At 40.0% G+C, this 20,000-nt stretch overlaps 30 non-coding genes and 1 pseudogene across 30 annotated transcripts; all 31 read left to right on the plus strand.

Moving 5' to 3' along the window:
- Positions 1–510: 510 nt before the first annotated feature.
- On the plus strand, positions 511–629 carry LOC132138549 (5S ribosomal RNA). The gene has a single exon (XR_009432837.1). It is a non-coding gene; the product is annotated as a 5S ribosomal RNA (ribosomal RNA).
- Positions 630–713: 84 nt separating this feature from the next.
- On the plus strand, positions 714–831 carry LOC132139022 (5S ribosomal RNA; annotated as a pseudogene).
- Positions 832–1,391: 560 nt separating this feature from the next.
- LOC132139359 (5S ribosomal RNA) lies at positions 1,392–1,510 on the plus strand. The gene has a single exon (XR_009433581.1). It is a non-coding gene; the product is annotated as a 5S ribosomal RNA (ribosomal RNA).
- An 84-nt stretch (positions 1,511–1,594) lies between these two features.
- Positions 1,595–1,713, plus strand: LOC132139360 (5S ribosomal RNA). The gene has a single exon (XR_009433582.1). It is a non-coding gene; the product is annotated as a 5S ribosomal RNA (ribosomal RNA).
- An 84-nt stretch (positions 1,714–1,797) lies between these two features.
- Positions 1,798–1,916, plus strand: LOC132138151 (5S ribosomal RNA). Its single transcript, XR_009432457.1, has one exon. It is a non-coding gene; the product is annotated as a 5S ribosomal RNA (ribosomal RNA).
- Positions 1,917–2,478: 562 nt separating this feature from the next.
- LOC132138368 (5S ribosomal RNA) lies at positions 2,479–2,597 on the plus strand. The gene has a single exon (XR_009432663.1). It is a non-coding gene; the product is annotated as a 5S ribosomal RNA (ribosomal RNA).
- An 84-nt stretch (positions 2,598–2,681) lies between these two features.
- LOC132139361 (5S ribosomal RNA) lies at positions 2,682–2,800 on the plus strand. The gene has a single exon (XR_009433583.1). It is a non-coding gene; the product is annotated as a 5S ribosomal RNA (ribosomal RNA).
- Positions 2,801–3,368: 568 nt separating this feature from the next.
- Positions 3,369–3,487, plus strand: LOC132139362 (5S ribosomal RNA). The gene has a single exon (XR_009433584.1). It is a non-coding gene; the product is annotated as a 5S ribosomal RNA (ribosomal RNA).
- An 84-nt stretch (positions 3,488–3,571) lies between these two features.
- On the plus strand, positions 3,572–3,690 carry LOC132138152 (5S ribosomal RNA). Its single transcript, XR_009432458.1, has one exon. It is a non-coding gene; the product is annotated as a 5S ribosomal RNA (ribosomal RNA).
- Positions 3,691–4,260: 570 nt separating this feature from the next.
- On the plus strand, positions 4,261–4,379 carry LOC132139363 (5S ribosomal RNA). The gene has a single exon (XR_009433585.1). It is a non-coding gene; the product is annotated as a 5S ribosomal RNA (ribosomal RNA).
- An 84-nt stretch (positions 4,380–4,463) lies between these two features.
- Positions 4,464–4,582, plus strand: LOC132138716 (5S ribosomal RNA). The gene has a single exon (XR_009432998.1). It is a non-coding gene; the product is annotated as a 5S ribosomal RNA (ribosomal RNA).
- A 567-nt stretch (positions 4,583–5,149) lies between these two features.
- On the plus strand, positions 5,150–5,268 carry LOC132139364 (5S ribosomal RNA). Its single transcript, XR_009433586.1, has one exon. It is a non-coding gene; the product is annotated as a 5S ribosomal RNA (ribosomal RNA).
- Positions 5,269–5,352: 84 nt separating this feature from the next.
- On the plus strand, positions 5,353–5,471 carry LOC132139365 (5S ribosomal RNA). Its single transcript, XR_009433587.1, has one exon. It is a non-coding gene; the product is annotated as a 5S ribosomal RNA (ribosomal RNA).
- Positions 5,472–12,167: 6,696 nt separating this feature from the next.
- Positions 12,168–12,286, plus strand: LOC132139366 (5S ribosomal RNA). The gene has a single exon (XR_009433588.1). It is a non-coding gene; the product is annotated as a 5S ribosomal RNA (ribosomal RNA).
- An 84-nt stretch (positions 12,287–12,370) lies between these two features.
- LOC132138748 (5S ribosomal RNA) lies at positions 12,371–12,489 on the plus strand. Its single transcript, XR_009433028.1, has one exon. It is a non-coding gene; the product is annotated as a 5S ribosomal RNA (ribosomal RNA).
- Positions 12,490–13,045: 556 nt separating this feature from the next.
- On the plus strand, positions 13,046–13,164 carry LOC132139367 (5S ribosomal RNA). Its single transcript, XR_009433589.1, has one exon. It is a non-coding gene; the product is annotated as a 5S ribosomal RNA (ribosomal RNA).
- Positions 13,165–13,248: 84 nt separating this feature from the next.
- On the plus strand, positions 13,249–13,367 carry LOC132138153 (5S ribosomal RNA). The gene has a single exon (XR_009432459.1). It is a non-coding gene; the product is annotated as a 5S ribosomal RNA (ribosomal RNA).
- A 560-nt stretch (positions 13,368–13,927) lies between these two features.
- On the plus strand, positions 13,928–14,046 carry LOC132139370 (5S ribosomal RNA). The gene has a single exon (XR_009433590.1). It is a non-coding gene; the product is annotated as a 5S ribosomal RNA (ribosomal RNA).
- An 84-nt stretch (positions 14,047–14,130) lies between these two features.
- On the plus strand, positions 14,131–14,249 carry LOC132137844 (5S ribosomal RNA). Its single transcript, XR_009432163.1, has one exon. It is a non-coding gene; the product is annotated as a 5S ribosomal RNA (ribosomal RNA).
- Positions 14,250–14,805: 556 nt separating this feature from the next.
- LOC132137821 (5S ribosomal RNA) lies at positions 14,806–14,924 on the plus strand. The gene has a single exon (XR_009432141.1). It is a non-coding gene; the product is annotated as a 5S ribosomal RNA (ribosomal RNA).
- An 84-nt stretch (positions 14,925–15,008) lies between these two features.
- Positions 15,009–15,127, plus strand: LOC132138154 (5S ribosomal RNA). The gene has a single exon (XR_009432460.1). It is a non-coding gene; the product is annotated as a 5S ribosomal RNA (ribosomal RNA).
- A 573-nt stretch (positions 15,128–15,700) lies between these two features.
- Positions 15,701–15,819, plus strand: LOC132139045 (5S ribosomal RNA). The gene has a single exon (XR_009433280.1). It is a non-coding gene; the product is annotated as a 5S ribosomal RNA (ribosomal RNA).
- A 414-nt stretch (positions 15,820–16,233) lies between these two features.
- Positions 16,234–16,352, plus strand: LOC132139372 (5S ribosomal RNA). Its single transcript, XR_009433592.1, has one exon. It is a non-coding gene; the product is annotated as a 5S ribosomal RNA (ribosomal RNA).
- Positions 16,353–16,436: 84 nt separating this feature from the next.
- On the plus strand, positions 16,437–16,555 carry LOC132138155 (5S ribosomal RNA). Its single transcript, XR_009432461.1, has one exon. It is a non-coding gene; the product is annotated as a 5S ribosomal RNA (ribosomal RNA).
- Positions 16,556–17,111: 556 nt separating this feature from the next.
- Positions 17,112–17,230, plus strand: LOC132139373 (5S ribosomal RNA). Its single transcript, XR_009433593.1, has one exon. It is a non-coding gene; the product is annotated as a 5S ribosomal RNA (ribosomal RNA).
- An 84-nt stretch (positions 17,231–17,314) lies between these two features.
- Positions 17,315–17,433, plus strand: LOC132138157 (5S ribosomal RNA). Its single transcript, XR_009432463.1, has one exon. It is a non-coding gene; the product is annotated as a 5S ribosomal RNA (ribosomal RNA).
- Positions 17,434–17,994: 561 nt separating this feature from the next.
- On the plus strand, positions 17,995–18,113 carry LOC132137822 (5S ribosomal RNA). The gene has a single exon (XR_009432142.1). It is a non-coding gene; the product is annotated as a 5S ribosomal RNA (ribosomal RNA).
- Positions 18,114–18,197: 84 nt separating this feature from the next.
- LOC132138158 (5S ribosomal RNA) lies at positions 18,198–18,316 on the plus strand. The gene has a single exon (XR_009432464.1). It is a non-coding gene; the product is annotated as a 5S ribosomal RNA (ribosomal RNA).
- A 573-nt stretch (positions 18,317–18,889) lies between these two features.
- LOC132139056 (5S ribosomal RNA) lies at positions 18,890–19,008 on the plus strand. Its single transcript, XR_009433291.1, has one exon. It is a non-coding gene; the product is annotated as a 5S ribosomal RNA (ribosomal RNA).
- A 414-nt stretch (positions 19,009–19,422) lies between these two features.
- LOC132139374 (5S ribosomal RNA) lies at positions 19,423–19,541 on the plus strand. Its single transcript, XR_009433594.1, has one exon. It is a non-coding gene; the product is annotated as a 5S ribosomal RNA (ribosomal RNA).
- An 84-nt stretch (positions 19,542–19,625) lies between these two features.
- Positions 19,626–19,744, plus strand: LOC132138159 (5S ribosomal RNA). Its single transcript, XR_009432465.1, has one exon. It is a non-coding gene; the product is annotated as a 5S ribosomal RNA (ribosomal RNA).
- The last annotated feature ends 256 nt before the right edge of the window (positions 19,745–20,000 follow it).

Here is a 20,000-nt window from a genome sequence, read left to right on the forward strand (position 1 = left end):
AGATCTCTGAATCTTAGAATGTTTGGTTCTGGTTATTACTTGGATGGGAGACTGCCTGAGAATAATACCAGGTGCTGTAAGCTTTTGGGTTTTCTTCCCTACTTATATATTGAACTGGAGATTAGAGTGGCTGATCTTTAAATAGCCCTCTCTCTTCAGCAGCCTTCGCTTACGGCCATACCTGGCTATGCCTGTTTAGTACTTGGATGGGAAACCGCCTGGGAATACCAGGTGCTGAAAGCTTTTTGGAAATTTTTCAAATTTTTTTACTTTTTGGAATTTTTTCACTAATTATATAATAATCGTGCAAAAAAAAAAAAAAAAAAAAAAAAAAAGAGTCAATGCCCGATGTCTGAATCTTAGCATGTTTGGTTCTGGTTACTACTTGGATGGGAGACTGCCTGGGATTGCCAGGTGCTGTAAGCTTTAGGGTTTTCGTCCCTATTTATATAATGTACTGGAGATTACAGTGGCTGATCTTTAATTAGCCCTCTCTTTGCAGCAGCTTTCGCTTACGGCCATACCAACCTGGCTATGCCCGATCTCGTCTGATCTCGGAAGCTAAGCAGGTTTGGGCCTGGTTAGAACTTGGATGGGAGACCGCCTGGGAATACCAGGTGCTGTAAGCTTTTGGGTTTTATTCCGAACTTATATAATGAACTGGAGATTAGAGTGTCTGATCTTTAAATAGCCCTCTCTTTGCAGCAGGTTTCGCTTACGGCCATAACAACCTGGCTATGCCTGATCTCGTCTGATCTCGGAAGCTAAGCAGTTTGGGCTTGGTTAGTACTTGGATGGGAGACCGCCTGGGAATACCAGGTGCTGTAAGCTTTTTGGAAAATTTTCATTAGTTATGTAATAATCTTGAAAAAAAAAAAAAAAGAGTCAATGCCAGATCTCTGAATCTTAGAATGTTTGGTTCTGGTTATTACTTGGATGGGAGACTGCCTGAGAATAATACCAGGTGCTGTAAGCTTTTGGGTTTTCTTCCCTACTTATATATTGAACTGGAGATTAGAGTGGCTGATCTTTAAATAGCCCTCTCTCTTCAGCAGCCTTCGCTTACGGCCATACCTGGCTATGCCTGTTTAGTACTTGGATGGGAAACCGCCTGGGAATACCAGGTGCTGAAAGCTTTTTGGAAATTTTTCAATTTTTTTTACTTTTTGGAATTTTTTCACTAATTATATAATAATCGTGCAAAAAAAAAAAAAAAGAGTCAATGCCCGATGTCTGAATCTTAGCATGTTTGGTTCTGGTTACTACTTGGATGGGAGACTGCCTGGGATTGCCAGGTGCTGTAAGCTTTAGGGTTTTCGTCCCTATTTATATAATGTACTGGAGATTACAGTGGCTGATCTTTAATTAGCCCTCTCTTTGCAGCAGCTTTCGCTTACGGCCATACCAACCTGGCTATGCCCGATCTCGTCTGATCTCGGAAGCTAAGCAGGTTTGGGCCTGGTTAGTACTTGGATGGGAGACCGCCTGGGAATACCAGGTGCTGTAAGCTTTTGGGTTTTATTCCGAACTTATATAATGAACTGGAGATTACAGTGGCTGATCTTTAATTAGCCCTCTCTTTGCAGCAGCTTTCGCTTACGGCCATACCAACCTGGCTATGCCCGATCTCGTCTGATCTCGGAAGCTAAGCAGGTTTGGGCCTGGTTAGTACTTGGATGGGAGACCGCCTGGGAATACCAGGTGCTGTAAGCTTTTGTGTTTTATTCCGAACTTATATAATGAACTGGAGATTAGAGTGTCTGATCTTTAAATAGCCCTCTCTTTGCAGCAGGTTTCGCTTACGGCCATACCAACCTGGCTATGCCTGATCTCGTCTGATCTCGGAAGCTAAGCAGGTTTGGGCTTGGTTAGTACTTGGATGGGAGACCGCCTGGGAATACCAGGTGCTGTAAGCTTTTTGGAAAATTTTCATTAGTTATGTAATAATCTTGAAAAAAAAAAAAAAAAGAGTCAATGCCAGATCTCTGAATCTTAGAATGTTTGGTTCTGGTTATTACTTGGATGGGAGACTGCCTGAGAATAATACCAGGTGCTGTAAGCTTTTGGGTTTTCTTCCCTACTTATATATTGAACTGGAGATTAGAGTGGCTGATCTTTAAATAGCCCTCTCTCTGCAGCAGCCTTCGCTTACGGCCATACCTGGCTATGCCTGTTTAGTACTTGGATTGGAAACCGCCTGGGAATACCAGGTGCTGAAAGCTTTTTGGAAATTTTTCAAATTTTTTTACTTTTTGGAATTTTTTCACTAATTATATAATAATCGTGCAAAAAAAAAAAAAAAAGAGTCAATGCCCGATGTCTGAATCTTAGCATGTTTGGTTCTGGTTACTACTTGGATGGGAGACTGCCTGGGATTGCCAGGTGCTGTAAGCTTTAGGGTTTTCGTCCCTATTTATATAATGTACTGGAGATTACAGTGGCTGATCTTTAATTAGCCCTCTCTTTGCAGAAGCTTTCGCTTACGGCCATACCAACCTGGCTATGCCCGATCTCGTCTGATCTCGGAAGCTAAGCAGGTTTGGGCCTGGTTAGTACTTGGATGGGAGACCGCCTGGGATTACCAGGTGCTGTAAGCTTTTGGGTTTTATTCCGAACTTATATAATGAACTGGAGATTACAGTGGCTGATCTTTAATTAGCCCTCTCTTTGCAGCAGCTTTCGCTTACGGCCATACCAACCTGGCTATGCCCGATCTCGTCTGATCTCGGAAGCTAAGCAGGTTTGGGCCTGGTTAGTACTTGGATGGGAGACCGCCTGGGAATACCAGGTGCTGTAAGCTTTTTGGAAAATTTTCATTAGTTATGTAATAATCTTGAAAAAAAAAAAAAGAGTCAATGCCAGATCTCTGAATCTTAGAATGTTTGGTTCTGGTTATTACTTGGATGGGAGACTGCCTGAGAATAATACCAGGTGCTGTAAGCTTTTGGGTTTTCTTCCCTACTTATATATTGAACTGGAGATTAGAGTGGCTGATCTTTAAATAGCCCTCTCTCTTCAGCAGCCTTCGCTTACGGCCATACCTGGCTATGCCTGTTTAGTACTTGGATGGGAAACCGCCTGGGAATACCAGGTGCTGAAAGCTTTTTGGAAATTTTTCAAATTTTTTTACTTTTTGGATTTTTTTCACTAATTATATAATAATCGTGCAAAAAAAAAAAAAAAAAAAAAAAAAGAGTCAATGCCCGATGTCTGAATCTTAGCATGTTTGGTTCTGGTTACTACTTGGATGGGAGACTGCCTGGGATTGCCAGGTGCTGTAAGCTTTAGGGTTTTCGTCCCTATTTATATAATGTACTGGAGATTACAGTGGCTGATCTTTAATTAGCCCTCTCTTTGCAGCAGCTTTCGCTTACGGCCATACCAACCTGGCTATGCCCGATCTCGTCTGATCTCGGAAGCTAAGCAGGTTTGGGCCTGGTTAGTACTTGGATGGGAGACCGCCTGGGAATACCAGGTGCTGTAAGCTTTTGGGTTTTATTCCGAACTTATATAATGAACTGGAGATTAGAGTGTCTGATCTTTAAATAGCCCTCTCTTTGCAGCAGGTTTCGCTTACGGCCATACCAACCTGGCTATGCCTGATCTCGTCTGATCTCGGAAGCTAAGCAGGTTTGGGCTTGGTTAGTACTTGGATGGGAGACCGCCTGGGAATACCAGGTGCTGTAAGCTTTTTGGAAAATTTTCATTAGTTATGTAATAATCTTGAAAAAAAAAAAAAAAGAGTCAATGCCAGATCTCTGAATCTTAGAATGTTTGGTTCTGGTTATTACTTGGATGGGAGACTGCCTGAGAATAATACCAGGTGCTGTAAGCTTTTGGGTTTTCTTCCCTACTTATATATTGAACTGGAGATTAGAGTGGCTGATCTTTAAATAGCCCTCTCTCTTCAGCAGCCTTCGCTTACGGCCATACCTGGCTATGCCTGTTTAGTACTTGGATGGGAAACCGCCTGGGAATACCAGGTGCTGAAAGCTTTTTGGAAATTTTTCAAATTTTTTTACTTTTTGGAATTTTTTCACTAATTATATAATAATCGTGCAAAAAAAAAAAAAAAAAAAAAAAAAGAGTCAATGCCCGATGTCTGAATCTTAGCATGTTTGGTTCTGGTTACTACTTGGATGGGAGACTGCCTGGGATTGCCAGGTGCTGTAAGCTTTAGGGTTTTCGTCCCTATTTATATAATGTACTGGAGATTACAGTGGCTGATCTTTAATTAGCCCTCTCTTTGCAGCAGCTTTCGCTTACGGCCATACCAACCTGGCTATGCCCGATCTCGTCTGATCTCGGAAGCTAAGCAGGTTTGGGCCTGGTTAGTACTTGGATGGGAGACCGCCTGGGAATACCAGGTGCTGTAAGCTTTTGGGTTTTATTCCGAACTTATATAATGAACTGGAGATTAGAGTGTCTGATCTTTAAATAGCCCTCTCTTTGCAGCAGGTTTCGCTTACGGCCATACCAACCTGGCTATGCCTGATCTCGTCTGATCTCGGAAGCTAAGCAGGTTTGGGCTTGGTTAGTACTTGGATGGGAGAACGCCTGGGAATACCAGGTGCTGTAAGCTTTTTGGAAAATTTTCATTAGTTATGTAATAATCTTGAAAAAAAAAAAAAAAGAGTCAATGCCAGATCTCTGAATCTTAGAATGTTTGGTTCTGGTTATTACTTGGATGGGAGACTGCCTGAGAATAATACCAGGTGCTGTAAGCTTTTGGGTTTTCTTCCCTACTTATATATTGAACTGGAGATTAGAGTGGCTGATCTTTAAATAGCCCTCTCTCTTCAGCAGCCTTCGCTTACGGCCATACCTGGCTATGCCTGTTTAGTACTTGGATGGGAAACCGCCTGGGAATACCAGGTGCTGAAAGCTTTTTGGAAATTTTTCAAATTTTTTTACTTTTTGGAATTTTTTCACTAATTATATAATAATCGTGCAAAAAAAAAAAAAAAAAAAAAAGAGTCAATGCCCGATGTCTGAATCTTAGCATGTTTGGTTCTGGTTACTACTTGGATGGGAGACTGCCTGGGATTGCCAGGTGCTGTAAGCTTTAGGGTTTTCGTCCCTATTTATATAATGTACTGGAGATTACAGTGGCTGATCTTTAATTAGCCCTCTCTTTGCAGCAGCTTTCGCTTACGGCCATACCAACCTGGCTATGCCCGATCTCGTCTGATCTCGGAAGCTAAGCAGGTTTGGGCCTGGTTAGTACTTGGATGGGAGACCGCCTGGGAATACCAGGTGCTGTAAGCTTTTGGGTTTTATTCCGAACTTATATAATGAACTGGAGATTACAGTGGCTGATCTTTAATTAGCCCTCTCTTTGCAACAGCTTTTGCTTACGGCCATACCAACCTGGCTATGCCCGATCTCGTCTGATCTCGGAAGCTAAGCAGGTTTGGGCCTGGTTAGTACTTGGATGGGAGACCGCCTGGGAATACCAGGTGCTGTAAGCTTTTTGGAAAATTTTCATTAGTTATGTAATAATCTTGAAAAAAAAAAAAGAGTCAATGCCAGATCTCTGAATCTTAGAATGTTTGGTTCTGGTAATTACTTGGATGGGAGACTGCCTGAGAATAATACCAGGTGCTGTAAGCTTTTGGGTTTTCTTCCCTACTTATATATTGAACTGGAGATTAGAGTGGCTGATCTTTAAATAGCCCTCTCTCTGCAGCAGCCTTCGCTTACGGCCATACCTGGCTATGCCTGGTTAGTACTTGGATGGGAAACCGCCTGGGAATACCAGGAGCTGAAAGCTTTTTGGAAATTTTTCAAATTTTTTTACTTTTTGGAATTTTTTCACTAATTATATAATAATCGTGCAAAAAAAAAAAAAAAAAAAAAAAAAAAAAAAAGAGTCAATGCCCGATGTCTGAATCTTAGCATGTTTGGTTCTGGTTACTACTTGGATGGGAGACCGCCTGGGATTGCCAGGTGCTGTAAGCTTTAGGGTTTTCGTCCCTATTTATATAATGTACTGGAGATTACAGTGGCTGATCTTTAATTAGCCCTCTCTTTGCAGCAGCTTTCGCTTACGGCCATACCAACCTGAGGGCGCTAGAGAGCTAGTGAGAAACAGGAAGTGAGGTGGCTATAGAAGGGTGAAGAAGGTTCACCCAAAATTGTTTGTGTTTTTTTTTGTTTTTTTGGTTATTTGAGTCTTAATTTGGTTATTTTTGTTACTTGTCCTCCCAACAGCATAGCTGTTTGGGAGGGATCATTTTGTTTTTTGTTGTTTTTTTTTTTCGTTTTTTGTTTTATTTATTTTTGAAAAATGGATGGAACTACGGCAACAGACATGGACTTGGCACGAGGAACACGGCGGCAAATGACAAACGGACTGGAAAAAACTCAACGAGAAAAGGATGGACCTGAAAGGAGATTTAAAAGAACCTACACCAAAGAAGCTACAGTAGTAGTGGATTTGACTGAAGTGCACGAAGGAAAAGCAGAAGACATAATACAAGCGCTGAAAGATAAGTTGGATGTGACAAAAATATTAGCTGTAAGACCCAAAATGATGAAGGAGTACGAAATTACGTTTGAAAAGGAAGAAGATATTGAAAATCTGAGCGAAGGATTGATGATTAAAGGAAAACTATGTGAAATTAAGAAATTGAATAACAGAGAATTTGTTGTCTCTTTCATGCATCTGCCCGCTTACCTGGATGATGCAGAGATTCTACAGAAGCTGGAGGGATGGGGGGTAACTCCTGTCTCTCAGATAAGAAGAAGATTTTATACCGGCACCAACATAGAAGATGGAACGAGGTTCCTTAAGGTACAGTTCCCAAAAGAAGTGGCCTCCTTGCCCTACAGTACTCGAATTGAAATGGAAGATGGTCCACAATACTATAGAGTGATACATAGCAAGCAGGTGAGAACCTGCAGGTTGTGTATGAGCCCTGATCATGTGATGAAGGACTGTCCAGACTTTAAATGTTTTAAATGCTCGGAAACAGGCCACTTCGCGAGGGACTGTAAGGTGGTGATGTGTCCCGACTGCAATTGTGTACTGGACAAATGCGAGTGCTGGTATGGAGACCAGCAAAATGGAGAAGAGAGGGGGAGTGGGCAGATGCATGAGACAGACAATGAAGAGGAGCAAAGGGAAGACACCGGAGAAATGCAAAGAGAGGACAATGTAAGCAAGGACAATGAAAATGAGATTGAAAAGACTGAGTTAACACAGGACATTGTGGAAATGGAGGTACAGATGGAGTTAAATGAGGTTGGAAAAGCAGAAACGGAAGAGCCAGAAGAGACTGAATGGATCGGTGAGACGGACAGAAATAACAAAGACAGTGAAAACATGGGCGGAGACAGCACTGCAAGTACATCCAATAAAAGAAGAAGAAAAGTTAAGGTAATACCCAATTTAGAAAAAGCTAAAAATAAAATGTGTAAACAAAGTAATGAGGTGAAACAAGACTGTGGAAGAAGTGCAAAAGAGGGGGAGGAAGTAGGATAACGAAATTATGATGCTAAAGTTTGTCTTTTTATCTTTTTTAATTGTGTTGAAAATTGTTACTTTTAATGCAAGAGGGTTAATCAATGGTGTGAAATTTGAAAAAGTCAAGGAACTGTGCAGGGATGAAGATGTGATTTTATTGCAAGAAACAAACTGGAAAGAGAGTGTAATGGAGGATTTTAAAAAAAGATGGGAAGGGGAATTATTTTTTAATAATGCTGAGGGAAAAATAGGAGGAGGAGTTGCGATGTTAATAAGAAACGATAGAGGTATCAGGTCAAAGCAAATGTATAATGACACAAAAGGAAAATGCATGGCTGTAGAAATTAAGATGGATGAAGATGATTTTATTTTAGTAAACGTACATGCTCCAAATGAAGAAATAGAAAAGAAAAAATATTTTAATGTAATAGCTGAATTAATGGAAAAATGGAAGAGGGTAATAATTGCGGGGGATTTTAACACTGTTTTTAGTAAAATGGATATGGCTAACGGAATGGTTTTTAAATCGGATGGGGGAAGAAAGGAGTTAATTTCATTGATGGAGGAGAAGAACATGATTGATGTGTGGAGAGAAAGAAATGGGAAAAAGAGGGAATTTACAAGAAGACAGCTGGTAGGGAATTTTATGTGTCAAACTAGAATAGACTACTTTTTAAGTACTAGGAATTTGGAATGTTTTATTGATGGAGTGTTTTATAAAGAAACGACTTTAAGTGATCACAAAATGGTGCAAATGAGAATGGATTTTAAAAAGGAAATGAGGGGACCAGGGGTATGGATTTTAAACACTGAAGTTTTAAAGGAAGAGAGTTTTAAAAAAGAGATAGAAAATAAATTAGATGAGGGGAAAAAAGACTTGATGTACATAGAAGATAAAAGGCAATGGTGGGAAAACATGAAATATGACATAAAGAAATATGTAATGAATTACTGTAAATTGTTACAAAAGGTAAAAAGAACAAAGGAACAAGAAATAAGAAAGACGTTAAGAGAGGAGTTAAATAAAAATGAAGTAAACGTGCAAAGAGTAATTGAAGTGGAGGAAAAGTTGAGGAAAATCGAAGAAGGAAAATATAAAGGGGCAACGTTAAGAAGTAAAGCTAAATATACAGTAGAAGGGGAAAAATGTAGTAGATTCTTTTTTAACCTTGAGAAAAGCAGGGCGAAGGCGGGAATAATTAAAGAACTTAGGAATAAGGAAGGACAAGTTGTTTTAAGCACGGAGGGAATTTTAAAGGAAATAAGCACATATTATGAAGAACTTTTTAGATCAGAGGAAGGGGATGAGGAAAAAAGGAACATTTTGTTACAACAGATAACACGAAAAGTCGGTGAGGGAGATAAAAAGGAATGTGATAAGGGAATAACAACTGAGGAAATTATACAAGCAATAAATCAGCTAAGTGTGAAGAAAAGCCCAGGAATAGATGGTATTGGAAGTGAGTTTTATAAGGTTTTTAAAGAAAAAGTAAGCCCGATTTTAAAAGAAGTCTATGAAGAGGTTTTTAAAAAAGAAAGAGTACACCCAAGAATGGGCTTAGGCTTAATGAAAATAATCTACAAGAGAAAAGGAGACAAAGCGGAACTGAGGAATTTTAGGCCCATTACAATGTTAAACACAGATTTTAAAATTTTAGCCAGGGTTTTAGCGAACAGATTAAAAAATATTATGCCAAACATAATAGAGACTAACCAGGCATATGGAGTAAAGGGGAGGGACATAGCAGATATCACGAGTAGCATAAGAGATATAATGGGGTACATAAAAGAAAAAGGAAAGGAGGCATATATAATAAGCATGGATTTCGAGAAGGCTTTTGACAGAGTGGAGCATGGGTTTTTATTGGCGGTTTTAAAACAATTTGGTTTTGGAGAGAATTTTATAAAATGGATCTCAGTTTTATACAGCGATATTTTAACAAAAGTTAAATGTAATGGTTTTTTAACGGAACCTTTTAAAGTTTTAAGGTCTATAAGACAAGGGTGTCCACTGTCAGCGAAGTTATATTCTTTGGTGGCTGAACCATTAGGGCTTTTAATAAACAGAGAGAAAAAAATAAAGGGAATAAAACTAGAAGAAAAAGAGGAACTGACTAAAATATTCCAGTATGCGGATGATACCACAATTATTGTTGAAAATATAGAAAGTGTTAAAGAAGTAATGGAAAAAATGAAATGCTATTGTGAGGGATCAGGTGCAAAAATAAATGAAGAAAAAACAGTATATATGAAGTTCGGAAGGTCAGAGGTTTTAACGGGGGTTGTTAAATTCCTAGAGGTACAAGAAATGAGGATTTTAGGAGCGGGGTTAGCAAAGAATGAGAAGGAAACTGTTGATAATATGTGGGATGAGACATTGGGAGGGATGGATAGGAGACTGATTTTTTGGAGAAACAGGTTTTTAAGTTTGAAAGGAAAAATTTTAATTGTAAACATGTTAATGTTATCAAAAATTTGGTACAAATTACATGTGATGCCATTGCCAAACTGGGTTTTTAAGAGAATAAAAAAGAGTATTTTAGAATTTTTATGGGAAAAAAAGCCTCCAAGGATAGCGTACAATACGCTGATAGGAAAACCAGAAGAGGGAGGGATGGGTTTAGTCGATGTGGAACAGAAGATGAAAAGCATGAGGGTAAAAGTGGTTAAGAAATATTTGGATGATAAGAAGAGAGATGAATGGAAGAAATTGATGGGTTTTTATTTAAATAAATGTGGGAATTTTAACCTTGGGGAAAACATTTTATGGATGAAGTTGAAAAGTTGGATGATGGAGGGGATACCACAGTTTTATAAAGAGGTTTTAAATGCTTGGAGGCTTTTTTTAACAGAGGTGGATTTTAATCCGGAGGGGAGGGAAGCGATTTTAAATCAGCCTCTGTTTTTAAATGACAAAATAAAGATACACGAGCGAGATATCTATTTTAAGAAGTGGCTAAAAGTGGGGATCGTAAAAGTGAGAGATGTTTTATGGGAGGTGAAAGAGGGATTTTTACCACTCCAAGTGATTAAAGATGCAATGGAGGAGGAGAAGGAGGATTTTAATGTCATGGTTTTAAAAAAACAGTATGAAGATGTCAAGAAAGCAATCCCAAGGCAATGGCTAGATGAGATTAAAAAGAAGGGAGAACGAGAAAATAAAATGTTGGTGTTTTTAAAATTTAAAGAAAAGAGGGTGGATTTTAATTTGTGTACTGTGAAAATGTTCTATGAGTTTTTTATAAATAGAGTTTTTAAAAAACCTGTTGCCAACCAGATTTGGTTAAGGCATTTTAATGAAATCGAAGAAAAAGACATTTGGAAGAATAGAACATGGAAATGGTTGGATGTAGATTTAGAATGTTTAGACTATTTTATCAGACAAAATGTGATCTATACAGAAATGAGATTGTGTATAATGCAGAAGGCAACAAATGCTCAATGTAAAGTCTGTAAAAAAGAAGATGAAGGTATTTTACATTTGTTTTTATTATGTGGAAAACTTAACCCATTTTTTAATGAACTGAAAGAAATTGTCAAAGAATTAAGAGAAAATGAAGAGGTTACTGACTGGAAAAGGTTTTTTATGCTGGGAATGACAGAGAACAAAGAAAATAAGAAACTTGTGAATTTGTTTTTAATCTTGGCAAAAAAAGCAATATTGAAAAGGAGAAATGTAGCCAGAAACAGAGATTGTATTTTAAACTTATGGGTGCTTTTTAAACAAATGGTTGAAAGTTATGTAGAAATGTTATACAATTATTTTAAATTGGAAAACCAGATGGCGGATTTTTATAAAATTTTCACAAATGATGTTATATGTATTTTTAAACAAAAGCATTTTTACATGCCAGGAGAAGATGATTAAGATGACATATTGTTATGTAATGTGAATTTTATTCCTTCAGCAACAAACTTCAATGACGATGTTAGTTTGATTATGAGATGAATGAAATTGTATGACTAAGAAAATGTGTTTGTTTTGTAATAACTGAAATCTCCAATAAAAAAAAAAAAAAAAAAAAAAAAAAAAAAAAAAAAAAGCTATGCCCGATCTCGTCTGATCTCGGAAGCTAAGCAGGTTTGGGCCTGGTTAGTACTTGGATGGGAGACCGCCTGGGAATACCAGGTGCTGTAAGCTTTTTGGAAAATTTTCATTAGTTATGTAATAATCTTGAAAAAAAAAAAAGAGTCAATGCCAGATCTCTGAATCTTAGAATGTTTGGTTCTGGTTATTACTTGGATGGGAGACTGCCTGAGAATAATACCAGGTGCTGTAAGCTTTTGGGTTTTCTTCCCTACTTATATATTGAACTGGAGATTAGAGTGGCTGATCTTTAAATAGCCCTCTCTCTTCAGCAGCCTTCGCTTACGGCCATACCTGGCTATGCCTGTTTAGTACTTGGATGGGAAACCGCCTGGGAATACCAGGTGCTGAAAGCTTTTTGGAAATTTTTCAAATTTTTTTACTTTTTGGAATTTTTTCACTAATTATATAATAATCGTGCAAAAAAAAAAAAAAAAGAGTCAATGCCCGATGTCTGAATCTTAGCATGTTTGGTTCTGGTTACTACTTGGATGGGAGACTGCCTGGGATTGCCAGGTGCTGTAAGCTTTAGGGTTTTCGTCCCTATTTATATAATGTACTGGAGATTACAGTGGCTGATCTTTAATTAGCCCTCTCTTTGCAGCAGCTTTCGCTTACGGCCATACCAACCTGGCTATGCCCGATCTCGTCTGATCTCGGAAGCTAAGCAGGTTTGGGCCTGGTTAGTACTTGGATGGGAGACCGCCTGGGAATACCAGGTGCTGTAAGCTTTTGGGTTTTATTCCGAACTTATATAATGAACTGGAGATTAGAGTGTCTGATCTTTAAATAGCCCTCTCTTTGCAGCAGGTTTCGCTTACGGCCATACCAACCTGGCTATGCCTGATCTCGTCTGATCTCGGAAGCTAAGCAGGTTTGGGCTTGGTTAGTACTTGGATTGGAGACCGCCTGGGAATACCAGGTGCTGTAAGCTTTTTGGAAAATTTTCATTAGTTATGTAATAATCTTGAAAAAAAAAAAAGAGTCAATGCCAGATCTCTGAATCTTAGAATGTTTGGTTCTGGTTATTACTTGGATGGGAGACTGCCTGAGAATAATACCAGGTGCTGTAAGCTTTTGGGTTTTCTTCCCTACTTATATATTGAACTGGAGATTAGAGTGGCTGATCTTTAAATAGCCCTCTCTCTGCAGCAGCCTTCGCTTACGGCCATACCTGGCTATGCCTGTTTAGTACTTGGATGAGAAACCGCCTGGGAATACCAGGTGCTGAAAGCTTTTTGGAAATTTTTCAAATTTTTTTACTTTTTGGAATTTTTTCACTAATTATATAATAATCGTGCAAAAAAAAAAAAAAGAGTCAATGCCCGATGTCTGAATCTTAGCATGTTTGGTTCTGGTTACTACTTGGATGGGAGACTGCCTGGGATTGCCAGGTGCTGTAAGCTTTAGGGTTTTCGTCCCTATTTATATAATGTACTTGAGATTACAGTGGCTGATCTTTAATTAGCCCTCTCTTTGCAGCAGCTTTCGCTTACGGCCATACCAACCTGGCTATGCCCGATCTCGTCTGATCTCGGAAGCTAAGCAGGTTTGGGCCTGGTTAGTACTTGGATGGGAGACCGCCTGGGAATACCAGGTGCTGTAAGCTTTTGGGTTTTATTCCGAACTTATATAATGAACTGGAGATTAGAGTGTCTGATCTTTAAATAGCCCTCTCTTTGCAGCAGGTTTCGCTTACGGCCATACCAACCTGGCTATGCCTGATCTCGTCTGATCTCGGAAGCTAAGCAGGTTTGGGCTTGGTTAGTACTTGGATGGGAGACCGCCTGGGAATACCAGGTGCTGTAAGCTTTTTGGAAAATTTTCATTAGTTATGTAATAATCTTGAAAAAAAAAAAAAAAGAGTCAATGCCAGATCTCTGAATCTTAGAATGTTTGGTTCTGGTTATTACTTGGATGGGAGACTGCCTGAGAATAATACCAGGTGCTGTAAGCTTTTGGGTTTTCTTCCCTACTTATATATTGAACTGGAGATTAGAGTGGCTGATCTTTAAATAGCCCTCTCTCTTCAGCAGCCTTCGCTTACGGCCATACCTGGCTATGCCTGTTTAGTACTTGGATGGGAAACCGCCTGGGAATACCAGGTGCTGAAAGCTTTTTGGAAATTTTTCAAATTTTTTTACTTTTTGGAATTTTTTCACTAATTATATAATAATCGTGCAAAAAAAAAAAAAAAGAGTCAATGCCCGATGTCTGAATCTTAGCATGTTTGGTTCTGGTTACTACTTGGATGGGAGACTGCCTGGGATTGCCAGGTGCTGTAAGCTTTAGGGTTTTCGTCCCTATTTATATAATGTACTGGAGATTACAGTGGCTGATCTTTAATTAGCCCTCTCTTTGCAGCAGCTTTCGCTTACGGCCATACCAACCTGGCTATGCCCGATCTCGTCTGATCTCGGAAGCTAAGCAGGTTTGGGCCTGGTTAGTACTTGGATGGGAGACCGCCTGGGAATACCAGGTGCTGTAAGCTTTTGGGTTTTATTCCGAACTTATATAATGAACTGGAGATTAGAGTGTCTGATCTTTAAATAGCCCTCTCTTTGCAGCAGGTTTCGCTTACGGCCATACCAACCTGGCTATACCTGATCTCGTCTGATCTCGGAAGCTAAGCAGGTTTGGGCTTGGTTAGTACTTGGATGGGAGACCGCCTGGGAATACCAGGTGCTGTAAGCTTTTTGGAAAATTTTCATTAGTTATGTAATAATCTTGAAAAAAAAAAAAGAGTCAATGCCAGATCTCTGAATCTTAGAATGTTTGGTTCTGGTTATTACTTGGATGGGAGACTGCCTGAGAATAATACCAGGTGCTGTAAGCTTTTGGGTTTTCTTCCCTACTTATATATTGAACTGGAGATTAGAGTGGCTGATCTTTAAATAGCCCTCTCTCTGCAGCAGCCTTCGCTTATGGCCATACCTGGCTATGCCTGTTTAGTACTTGGATGGGAAACCGCCTGGGAATACCAGGTGCTGAAAGCTTTTTGGAAATTTTTCAAATTTTTTTACTTTTTGGAATTTTTTCACTAATTATATAATAATCGTGCAAAAAAAAAAAAAAGAGTCAATGCCCGATGTCTGAATCTTAGCATGTTTGGTTCTGGTTACTACTTGGATGGGAGACTGCCTGGGATTGCCAGGTGCTGTAAGCCTTAGGGTTTTCGTCCCTATTTATATAATGTACTGGAGATTACAGTGGCTGATCTTTAATTAGCCCTCTCTTTGCAGCAGCTTTCGCTTACGGCCATACTAACCTGGCTATGCCCGATCTCGTCTGATCTCGGAAGCTAAGCAGGTTTGGGCCTGGTTAGTACTTGGATGGGAGACCGCCTGGGAATACCAGGTGCTGTAAGCTTTTGGGTTTTATTCCGAACTTATATAATGAACTGGAGATTAGAGTGTCTGATCTTTAAATAGCCCTCTCTTTGCAGCAGGTTTCGCTTACGGCCATACCAACCTGGCTATGCCTGATCTCGTCTGATCTCGGAAGCTAAGCAGGTTTGGGCTTGGTTAGTACTTGGATGGGAGACCGCCTGGGAATACCAGGTGCTGTAAGCTTTTTGGAAAATTTTCATTAGTTATGTAATAATCTTGAAAAAAAAAAAAAAAGAGTCAATGCCAGATCTCTGAATCTTAGAATGTTTGGTTCTGGTTATTACTTGGATGGGAGACTGCCTGAGAATAATACCAGGTGCTGTAAGCTTTTGGGTTTTCTTCCCTACTTATATATTGAACTGGAGATTAGAGTGGCTGATCTTTAAATAGCCCTCTCTCTTCAGCAGCCTTCGCTTACGGCCATACCTGGCTATGCCTGTTTAGTACTTGGATGGGAAACCGCCTGGGAATACCAGGTGCTGAAAGCTTTTTGGAAATTTTTCAAATTTTTTTACTTTTTGGAATTTTTTCACTAATTATATAATAATCGTGCAAAAAAAAAAAAAAAAAAAAAAAAAAAAGAGTCAATGCCCGATGTCTGAATCTTAGCATGTTTGGTTCTGGTTACTACTTGGATGGGAGACTGCCTGGGATTGCCAGGTGCTGTAAGCTTTAGGGTTTTCGTCCCTATTTATATAATGTACTGGAGATTACAGTGGCTGATCTTTAATTAGCCCTCTCTTTGCAACAGCTTTCGCTTACGGCCATACCAACCTGGATTTGCCCGATCTCGTCTGATCTCGGAAGCTAAGCAGGTTTGGGCCTGGTTAGTACTTGGATGGGAGACCGCCTGGGAATACCAGGTGCTGTAAGCTTTTGGGTTTTATTCCGAACTTATATATTGAACTGGAGATTAGAGTGGCTGATCTTTAAATAGCCCTCTCTCTGCAGCAGCCTTCGCTTACGGCCATACCTGGCTATGCCTGTTTAGTACTTGGATGGGAAACCGCCTGGGAATACCAGGTGCTGAAAGCTTTTTGGAAATTTTTTAAATTTTTTTACTTTTTGGAATTTTTTCACTAATTATATAATAATCGTGCAAAAAAAAAAAAAAGAGTCAATGCCCGATGTCTGAATCTTAGCATGTTTGGTTCTGGTTACTACTTGGATGGGAGACTGCCTGGGATTGCCAGGTGCTGTAAGCTTTAGGGTTTTCGTCCCTATTTATATAATGTACTGGAGATTACAGTGGCTGATCTTTAATTAGCCCTCTCTTTGCAGCAGCTTTCGCTTACGGCCATACCAACCTGGCTATGCCCGATCTCGTCTGATCTCGGAAGCTAAGCAGGTTTGGGCCTGGTTAGTACTTGGATGGGAGACCGCCTGGGAATACCAGGTGCTGTAAGCTTTTGGGTTTTATTCCGAACTTATATAATGAACTGGAGATTAGAGTGTCTGATCTTTAAATAGCCCTCTCTTTGCAGCAGGTTTCGCTTACGGCCATACCAACCTGGCTATGCCTGATCTCGTCTGATCTCGGAAGCTAAGCAGGTTTGGGCTTGGTTAGTACTTGGATGGGAGACCGCCTGGGAATACCAGGTGCTGTAAGCTTTTTGGAAAATTTTCATTAGTTATGTAATAATCTTGAAAAAAAAAAAAGAGTCAATGCCAGATCTCTGAATCTTAGAATGTTTGGTTCTGGTTATTACTTGGATGGGAGACTGCCTGAGAATAATACCAGGTGCTGTAAGCTTTTGGGTTTTCTTCCCTACTTATATATTGAACTGGAGATTAGAGTGGCTGATCTTTAAATAGCCCTCTCTCTGCAGCAGCCTTCGCTTACGGCCATACCTGGCTATGCCTGTTTAGTACTTGGATGGGAAACCGCCTGGGAATACCAGGTGCTGAAAGCTTTTTGGAAATTTTTCAAATTTTTTTACTTTTTGGAATTTTTTCACTAATTATATAATAATCGTGCAAAAAAAAAAAAAAGAGTCAATGCCCGATGTCTGAATCTTAGCATGTTTGGTTCTGGTTACTACTTGGATGGGAGACTGCCTGGGATTGCCAGGTGCTGTAAGCTTTAGGGTTTTCGTCCCTATTTATATAATGTACTGGAGATTACAGTGGCTGATCTTTAATTAGCCCTCTCTTTGCAGCAGCTTTCGCTTACGGCCATACCAACCTGGCTATGCCCGATCTCGTCTGATCTCGGAAGCTAAGCAGGTTTGGGCCTGGTTAGTACTTGGATGGGAGACCGCCTGGGAATACCAGGTGCTGTAAGCTTTTGGGTTTTATTCCGAACTTATATAATGAACTGGAAATTAGAGTGTCTGATCTTTACATAGCCCTCTCTTTGCAGCAGGTTTCGCTTACGGCCATACCAACCTGGCTATGCCTGATCTCGTCTGATCTCGGAAGCTAAGCAGGTTTGGGCTTGGTTAGTACTTGGATGGGAGACCGCCTGGGAATACCAGGTGCTGTAAGCTTTTTGGAAAATTTTCATTAGTTATGTAATAATCTTGAAAAAAAAAAAAAAAAAGAGTCAATGCCAGATCTCTGAATCTTAGAATGTTTGGTTCTGGTTATTACTTGGATGGGAGACTGCCTGAGAATAATACCAGGTGCTGTAAGCTTTTGGGTTTTCTTCCCTACTTATATATTGAACTGGAGATTAGAGTGGCTGATCTTTAAATAGCCCTCTCTCTTCAGCAGCCTTCGCTTACGGCCATACCTGGCTATGCCTGTTTAGTACTTGGATGGGAAACCGCCTGGGAATACCAGGTGCTGAAAGCTTTTTGGAAATTTTTCAAATTTTTTTACTTTTTGGAATTTTTTCACTAATTATATAATAATCGTGCAAAAAAAAAAAAAAGAGTCAATGCCCGATGTCTGAATCTTAGCATGTTTGGTTCTGGTTACTACTTGGATGGGAGACTGCCTGGGATTGCCAGGTGCTGTAAGCCTTAGGGTTTTCGTCCCTATTTATATAATGTACTGGAGATTACAGTGGCTGATCTTTAATTAGCCCTCTCTTTGCAGCAGCTTTCGCTTACGGCCATACTAACCTGGCTATGCCCGATCTCGTCTGATCTCGGAAGCTAAGCAGGTTTGGGCCTGGTTAGTACTTGGATGGGAGACCGCCTGGGAATACCAGGTGCTGTAAGCTTTTGGGTTTTATTCCGAACTTATATAATGAACTGGAGATTAGAGTGTCTGATCTTTAAATAGCCCTCTCTTTGCAGCAGGTTTCGCTTACGGCCATACCAACCTGGCTATGCCTGATCTCGTCTGATCTCGGAAGCTAAGCAGGTTTGGGCTTGGTTAGTACTTGGATGGGAGACCGCCTGGGAATACCAGGTGCTGTAAGCTTTTTGGAAAATTTTCATTAGTAATGTAATAATCTTGAAAAAAAAAAAAAAAGAGTCAATGCCAGATCTCTGAATCTTAGAATGTTTGGTTCTGGTTATTACTTGGATGGGAGACTGCCTGAGAATAATACCAGGTGCTGTAAGCTTTTGGGTTTTCTTCCCTACTTATATATTGAACTGGAGATTAGAGTGGCTGATCTTTAAATAGCCCTCTCTCTTCAGCAGCCTTCGCTTACGGCCATACCTGGCTATGCCTGTTTAGTACTTGGATGGGAAACCGCCTGGGAATACCAGGTGCTGAAAGCTTTTTGGAAATTTTTCAAATTTTTTTACTTTTTGGAATTTTTTCACTAATTATATAATAATCGTGCAAAAAAAAAAAAAAAAAAAAAAAAAAAAGAGTCAATGCCCGATGTCTGAATCTTAGCATGTTTGGTTCTGGTTACTACTTGGATGGGAGACTGCCTGGGATTGCCAGGTGCTGTAAGCTTTAGGGTTTTCGTCCCTATTTATATAATGTACTGGAGATTACAGTGGCTGATCTTTAATTAGCCCTCTCTTTGCAACAGCTTTCGCTTACGGCCATACCAACCTGGATTTGCCCGATCTCGTCTGATCTCGGAAGCTAAGCAGGTTTGGGCCTGGTTAGTACTTGGATGGGAGACCGCCTGGGAATACCAGGTGCTGTAAGCTTTTGGGTTTTATTCCGAACTTATATATTGAACTGGAGATTAGAGTGGCTGATCTTTAAATAGCCCTCTCTCTGCAGCAGCCTTCGCTTACGGCCATACCTGGCTATGCCTGTTTAGTACTTGGATGGGAAACCGCCTGGGAATACCAGGTGCTGAAAGCTTTTTGGAAATTTTTTAAATTTTTTTACTTTTTGGAATTTTTTCACTAATTATATAATAATCGTGCAAAAAAAAAAAAAAGAGTCAATGCCCGATGTCTGAATCTTAGCATGTTTGGTTCTGGTTACTACTTGGATGGGAGACTGCCTGGGATTGCCAGGTGCTGTAAGCTTTAGGGTTTTCGTCCCTATTTATATAATGTACTGGAGATTACAGTGGCTGATCTTTAATTAGCCCTCTCTTTGCAGCAGCTTTCGCTTACGGCCATACCAACCTGGCTATGCCCGATCTCGTCTGATCTCGGAAGCTAAGCAGGTTTGGGCCTGGTTAGTACTTGGATGGGAGACCGCCTGGGAATACCAGGTGCTGTAAGCTTTTGGGTTTTATTCCGAACTTATATAATGAACTGGAGATTAGAGTGTCTGATCTTTAAATAGCCCTCTCTTTGCAGCAGGTTTCGCTTACGGCCATACCAACCTGGCTATGCCTGATCTCGTCTGATCTCGGAAGCTAAGCAGGTTTGGGCTTGGTTAGTACTTGGATGGGAGACCGCCTGGGAATACCAGGTGCTGTAAGCTTTTTGGAAAATTTTCATTAGTTATGTAATAATCTTGAAAAAAAAAAAAGAGTCAATGCCAGATCTCTGAATCTTAGAATGTTTGGTTCTGGTTATTACTTGGATGGGAGACTGCCTGAGAATAATACCAGGTGCTGTAAGCTTTTGGGTTTTCTTCCCTACTTATATATTGAACTGGAGATTAGAGTGGCTGATCTTTAAATAGCCCTCTCTCTGCAGCAGCCTTCGCTTACGGCCATACCTGGCTATGCCTGTTT

Source organism: Carassius carassius, unplaced genomic scaffold (assembly GCF_963082965.1).
Source record: "Carassius carassius unplaced genomic scaffold, fCarCar2.1 SCAFFOLD_57, whole genome shotgun sequence".
NCBI lineage: Eukaryota > Metazoa > Chordata > Actinopteri > Cypriniformes > Cyprinidae > Carassius > Carassius carassius.